Source organism: Taurulus bubalis, assembly GCF_910589615.1.
Source record: "Taurulus bubalis genome assembly, chromosome: 7".
NCBI classification, from domain to species: Eukaryota; Metazoa; Chordata; class Actinopteri; order Perciformes; family Cottidae; genus Taurulus; species Taurulus bubalis.
In genome coordinates this window covers 20,044,586-20,051,913 of record NC_136595.1, presented here as the reverse complement: position 1 = coordinate 20,051,913, position 7,328 = coordinate 20,044,586, and positions in this window count along the sequence as shown.

Below are 7,328 nucleotides of genomic sequence, written 5' to 3'. Positions count from 1 at the left end.
GTCTCAAACGCGGCAGAAGATCTCTGTGGGGATACGGCAAAACAGACTTACGAGGCTTCACATTTCTTTCTATCACCCTCCAAGACTGGTATGTTTTGTGATTTTGGGTGAAGAGGAGAAGAAAGTGTGACTTTCAGTCCCTCGGCAGTTGTAACGGTGAGGCAACGGTGAAGTCCGAACAGAAGCAGTGAAGAACACCTCCGAACCGCTGAATGTTTAATCTCAACACTGTATCATACAACCTTTGGTATCACCTGACTTTATTTTGTTCTTTCACTCTGAGAATGAGACTGGATTTCGTTGGATTAATGCTCACAGAGGAGCTAATACTGTCCCCGAAAATAAACCATCCCTGTCTAACAGCTCCGACAATAGGGCTTCAATCTAGATCAAAGTCCCAATGAGACCCAAGAGGCACCTGCATGCTTCTGATTCATAATGAGTAGGACTGCTGTCTGGCCATATCAAAGCCTTTTACATTGGCAATGCACTTTACTCTCCTCTTCTTTTTCTACACATATGGACAGGAATGCAGAGAGAGGACGAGAGAAAAAGAGGAGAGACATATGCACAAGGCAAAAAACACAGTGTTTCATTGGGAGAGGAATTTACAAGAGCAGTGGCACAAGTGTGAATTTTGAACCATGCTGATGTTTTTTAATGTACTGCTGAAGCTTACAAGTTATTAGGAAAGTAGAAGGCCGTTGGTCTGTCCGTAGGAACTGATGTCTCCTCTGTTTGAATGAGGGTGAACAGTTTGCTACACAGCAGGTCTCTCTTCTATATTTATAGGTGCTTGACTTGTTCTGGTCTGTGTAAAAGCTGCCTGAGAGGGGAAGTCTGTCAGTATTAAATTATCTGGTTCCAGACTCACCAGGCATCAAAGCTCATGTGTTGGAGAACAGTCAATAAGTTTAGGGTTTGGAGAAATTCAACTCTAACCATTTTAATAATATATCACACATCTAAATTATTAATTTATTTTCTTTTGAATGCACAGATGTAAGACAAGCAGATGTCCATTTATAAAACAGATTTACAGATTCCTTTGCAGATATTATAATCAAAGTAAATGGTTGTGCAAATGCAAAACATTAAAAACACCAACAAGTATTAGCAGGAAGGCAGATAAAACGTCCCTTTGTGTTGGCTCTTCTGTTTCCTCAGTCTGATCCGGGCTTCTCTTGGTAATCTACTCAGTCCAGCAGAGCTCTAGCTTTGCCTGCTATCAACCTACTTACTGACCCCAGATGTGTTGTCAATCTGTTCTCCCTCTGCCTGGCCCCCATGCCACAGGGATTACCACAGAGCCCCCCACGATCAGGGCTGATACCCTACTGTCGCTTCAGTGCTGGACTGATATGTTTCCGTCAGATCTGGCAATATCAGCTACATCTTAAAGCCTCCCACGACAACCGAGATAGTGACTCTCTTGAAATGCAAACTCTCTTCTAATAGTTTGATTTGACTTGTTGAGCATGTCAAAACCAGTAGCTATTTTGATCTGAAGGCAAGGATTGCTTAAGAACACATCCTTACTCCTATTTCTGTTTCGTCCATTGAAGAAAATAAATCAAATCTTATATATGTGGTCACCTTTGTGAGGAAAATTGCCAAGTTCTTTTTTTACCAGAGCGTCCTATTTAAGAGCCAGAAAGCTACTCAACAAACAGAAAGTGACACCGTTGGAAAATCGGGTAACACTTTGGATAAGAGCCCGCAAATTGCAGCATAATTATCTAGTAAATACATGGTATCAATAAAATACTGACTGTATGGCTGTGCTGGGATTGAAATATAAGTGAAGGGGAAGATGATAATAAGTTAGTGAACAGGGGGTTGTTGTGGTATAATCTATTTTAAAAGTATGATATACTTAAATAAATAACTTCAGAAATAATAATGTGAAAGGGTTTAAAATATGAGTGGTCGTGTACACTATTGTTGTTTCTAGGGAACAAAACATTAGTTACAGTATAATACATTTCCATGCCCCCACCCTAAAGCTAATTTGGAACCTATTATTCCCAGTATTCTCCCATTGACCATACCAGTAGAGAACCAGTAAGTGTTTTATTGGTACTTCATATGGACAACTGATTGTCAGTGTAATTTGCGGGCTGTAGTATAAAGTGTGAAGGGAAAATCGTACACAAAAACATTACCACTACAGTTTTGTTAAGTCTGTGTTGCCTCAGAAGTTTGCATCTTAATTGTTGTAAATTTTGTACAGTTTGAAACCGTGTTGATCGTCTTGTTTCATGAGCGCTATTTATTATTGCCATGTGTCTTTGAAAAAGATGTAAAAGAGAGCACTGAATTTATTCATTTATGCCTTCTGTGTAATGGTATGAACCGTGTACAGTCAAATCTATATGAGGAAAATAAAGCTGAATTGTCTTTGGGTTACCTTCGAGTGGATTTCTCTTTAATAGACTGGGCCTGCAGTGATGAATGTGAGAGTTAAGATTTTCAGCTGAACTTTGTTTTCAATATATCAAAAGAAAAATATCTGCTGTAGGTGTTTTTATTATTTTTTCCTTATCTAAACGCTCTTAGAGCGAGTTAACCCGCAAATTCATTTACCCATTGAGAGCATTTACCACACACTTAGGCCTCTATTCAATTGTGCAGATCCATTTAGTACCACCAACAGACAGTGGTCAGTCAGTTAACAGTGATTGATGCTGCTTTCCTCTCTCGCTCTCTGGGTGGGGGTGACAAGAAAGATACATGAAGAGAGGGAAGAAAGAGAGAAAAAATAAAACAAGTGGGGAAACAGATGCCTCGCTGGCTTCACTGATCCTCTCAGTACTCAAGAGAGACAGCAGCAGATTGCAGCGCTGCACTGTCAAATCTATCCTTAATCCCTGTGCTGTTAACTAATTGTAGAGTGCTTTGTGAATTTTGGAAAATATGCTTTGTGGTCAGGCAAAGAGGGAATATGGCCCATATGCCAGCAGTTAGCTTGTATGTCAATATGTCAAGCTGCTAAAAAGGCTATAATGCAGGGCTGTAGCCAAGATCTCTGACCATTGAGATCATGAGTCCCATTTTATTTACCCAACCATACAACCCTGGACATTTTTTCACTCGCAACCATTGTTGCTATGGATGTCTTCTATATCCAGCTATTTCCAGTCCCATTATTGATGGTCTAAAGGCCGTTTCAAAGCCCTGCACTGTTGCTAATATTTTGTCATTCTGGGGAACGAATACTAAATACTTTGTTTTTCAATTTAAAAAAAAAAGTCAAATTTACATACTTAGGCACAGCAGTGCTTTGAGTTAAACACAAACATTAGCATGCTAACAATGACAATGCTAGCAATGCATGCAGGTTATCAGGCATAGTTTACCATATTCACCATCTCATTTTAGCATGTTAGCAAGCTAACTGTTGCTACTTAGCACTCGACACAAAGTACAGATGGGGTTAATGGGAATGGGAATAGTTTTGTAGAGGTTTTTAAACAAATGGTTGGACACAATTTGATCCGATGATGGCGTTACATGAAAAGTTGAGGGATCACCACAGTTGATTAATCTGGACCAGATTTCATGGCAGTCCATCAAATGGCTGTTGAAACGTTTCAGTCTGGACGTGATGGGCCAACAGACAACATTGCCATCCCTAAAGTCACATGTACCGCTAGCTAGAAGTATCTGAACCAGCCTTTAACAACACACCACTGGAAAACTGGGGGAAGAGGAGTTAAGGACCATTAACCACAATGTTACCCTCACATCCTGCAATCTTTCTTCTGTTGCAACAACCATGAAAAATTCTTCTCAAAGCCCCCAACAATACAGAGGACATGACCTTCGGTGTCCTCATTTGTAGCTATGGCCCTGACCGTGTGTGTGTGTGTGTGTGTGTCTGTGGCTGCCCAGCCTTTGCTAATGTTCTTAGTAGCCGTTGCTGCATTGCTAAAACCTCTCAGGTTACAGTGGATTTATTCCCTGTAACTATGGTGTTGGCTAACTATGTATAGAATTATAATGAAATTACACCACAATGTACATCTGTATGAAACTCATTTGTATGCAGCAATGTGCAGCACTTGTCTGAGAGCAGGCCAACCTAACCCAAACTTAAGTGTTATCGATTCCTTTGTGTTTTAGCTATTCCTGTTACATTACAAAAACAAAAAGCAAACAGTCAGCCTGGTTGGCATTTGCCTGTTTGCATAAAACGGAACAAATTGAGCAGATTTTTATTCAAGCATTGATTGGCTGGGCTATGGGCATTAATGGATAGGCTCTAATAGTACTGCCTTACAAAGATAAAAAGCGACACAGACAGTTAGGATAATTTACACGCCACTTACAGCACTAGTATACAAATAAATCTGTGGGAACTCCACTACTGTTGCTTTTGCGAAGATGACAAACACAAGCACAAATGCCATTATCATCGATCGCAAGGCTTTTATTACAAACTTCCTGAAGGAAACTGTTTTTTTTTTGACAGAGGCAAAAGGGAATAAATTAACATGCAAAATAGACAGGATTTGTTTTAACCCGAAAGTCAATCTCGCAGCATCAAGACAGGGCATTTTTCTCCTCAAACGACTTCATCAGGGCGGCAGTGAGCAATGATCCGCAGGATGATGGAGTGAGTCTTAAAGGAGGACTGGAGTCAAACAGAGGCCTCTCAATGACACCCTCAAGGTTGTGAGCTCGATGCTGTTTTAATGTGAAACTGGGCCTTTTTTCACTCAATAATGATCTTGCTGCACATATCGACTATGAGACGTAACCAAAGGAAGAGAGTTCATAACCCCGAGGAAACTATGATAAATACTGGAGTGACGATAATATAGTTGTTGTATTGAAGGCTGCTGCGATCTCCAGCTGTAGTTCTCTTGTGGTTTATGTTGGTGTTAGCAGAATCTCTCTCTCTCTCTCTCTCTCTCTCTCTCTCTCTCTCTCTCTCTCTCTCTCTCTCTCTCTCTTATAGGTATTTCTGCTTACTGTGGAGTTCCCATCTCACTGCTCAGGGTGTGTAGGGGGGGCTGCAGCGTAAAGAGAAGATGGGGGCACGGGGTGGAGGTGTAGGGGGTAAAGGGTTGCATTAAGAGCTGGCCAAAGCAACAACATGGTATTGCTTTTACAGGAGAGAGAAAGGAGTAAAGAAAAGAGAGTGTGCAGGATGAGGGTGAGAGAAAGATGAAAAGGGGAGTGATGAGAGTGGTAAGGAGGAGAGATGGAAGAGTCCCTCAGGAGGAATTGTTAAAGAGGCGCCCACACATCCACAAATACATCACAGGTCCCCGACAACAAAAACAAATTACTCTCCTTTGGTGTCTGACTTAATGCGTTTACATTCCTTAATATCTCAGTTATGAGTCTAGTTTTGATTATATTTGGGATTTGCTGTTTACATGAAACCTGGTTATTAATATCCCTAATCACATTATTCTGACAGAAACCAGGTTTCTGATGGTCTGTCTGATGGTCGTCTTAATTTCTAAACATCGTAGCCACTCATTTATTCACGGACTGAGTTAATTCAACAGTTGAGAATGAACACATTTTGAACTCTCTTCGATTAAGTGTCTCCATCTGATCACTAGTAATGGTTAACATGACCTGGGATACAGGTTTTGCAAGGCTTCTGAAAGCAGGAAATAGTTTTGGCATGCACAAAATATAAAAGGTTTACTTCAAAAACCGGATCATAACCAGGACACTCACGCACATTTAAATAAGCTCATTCCTTGCTCTTCTTTTGTTTAATGTGGACATAACTGGACTAAGATAAGTTCTTCCCATAAGTGGCCATTGTCAGGGGAATGTGGCCTCACTTATAGGCAGGGACGAAACACTAAGTCATCATCACCTAGATAATGTATTTAATATATACAAGAACAATATACCTATTCAACATGGGGATGCATCTTCAGAACACCGTAAAGAATTGTTGGGGAATAAAAAGCCCCTCTAAATTTCATTCCAAAATATAGTGCCGTAAAAGTATAAAAACCACTCAAGCAAAGTACCGGTACCTCAAAACTGTACCTGAGTTTACTGCTTGAGAAATTGAAGCTTATTACTTTTCACCTCGGAAAAATGCATAAATATTCAGAACGGCTGAACAATATTGGGCCCCGGGGGTGAGGGTGGGGGGAGTCTGCGGTTTGCAGAGGGAGGGAGCTGCAGTGTCAGAAGTGAAGAGCTCAGAGGAAAATTGAAGCCCCATAATGGAAGCATAATGGGCTTAGTGTCAGAGTCTTGCAGACGAGCCGGGGGGAAGCACGACTGCCGTCAACCTCTCTTACCTCTAGCCAGTGTAACGGGGTTTAGGAAGCAATGCGGAGACAACAACGGGCCCCAAACAGGCTTTAGAGATACGCCAACAGCCTAATGGCTGGATGTGGATGGAATTCATAACAACAAGATGGTCACTGGTTGTGTCTTAGTGGGATTGTAACGCACCATGTCTCAGACTCAGGCTGAATACTCAAAAGCTTTCCTCTCAACTCATGGAGGGTTCCTCATCAAAATTCATGATGGGAGGCAGAACATTTTATTGAGGGCTGTATGGCTGGAGTTTGTAAAAGTGAATGATCATACTTTCGTGAAAAAAAAAGTCTTGACTCTTCTTCTGTGTGATTTGTGAAGGAGGGAAGGACAGGACATGGATGCAGATACAGACATCATGTGGAGACATTTTAATTCACCTCATGTATAGCACAGCGCACTTGCATCTCAATTCACTACAAGCACTGTACAACAGCTGTCAAGACAAAAATTGAATTTGAAGTGCTGCCCCTGGTGATGACTACCAATGCAGAGTAGTCTACTGCTGTCATTGATCTGTGAGTAACTTACAGACTGCAACCAGACATGTTGAGGCGGTTATCTAACGCCTTGTGTTGAGGCAGATGAGGGCAAGCGTGGAGCCAGTGAGTGTGTTAGAGAGTAAAGGATTAAGCTTTGTCCCTGCTGTTGTGTACAAAATGTGCATTTGCATCTTTGTGAAGCTGTAGTTAAGATGAAGGATCCAGATTTAGTGTATTCTCATCTGGTGGTGTGTGTGTGTGTGTGTGTGTGTGTGTGTGTGTGAGAGAGAGAGCTGAGGCAGAGAGAATGTGCTGATCTTGAGGATGAGTAAAGCAGATTTGGACTCAGACCATGTGTTGGTTATTTTTGGAGAACATCCAGCTCTCTCCTATATGACATAATACTACAAAGGCCAGTTGAAGAGTCCAGAGTTGTATGAACAGCATGTTGTGCGTATGCTGTGAGGACGATGAAGATGGGCCAGTTGGGCAGGGTATAGATTAAAGCTATGGATTAAAAGAATAGTGCGTTTCATTATG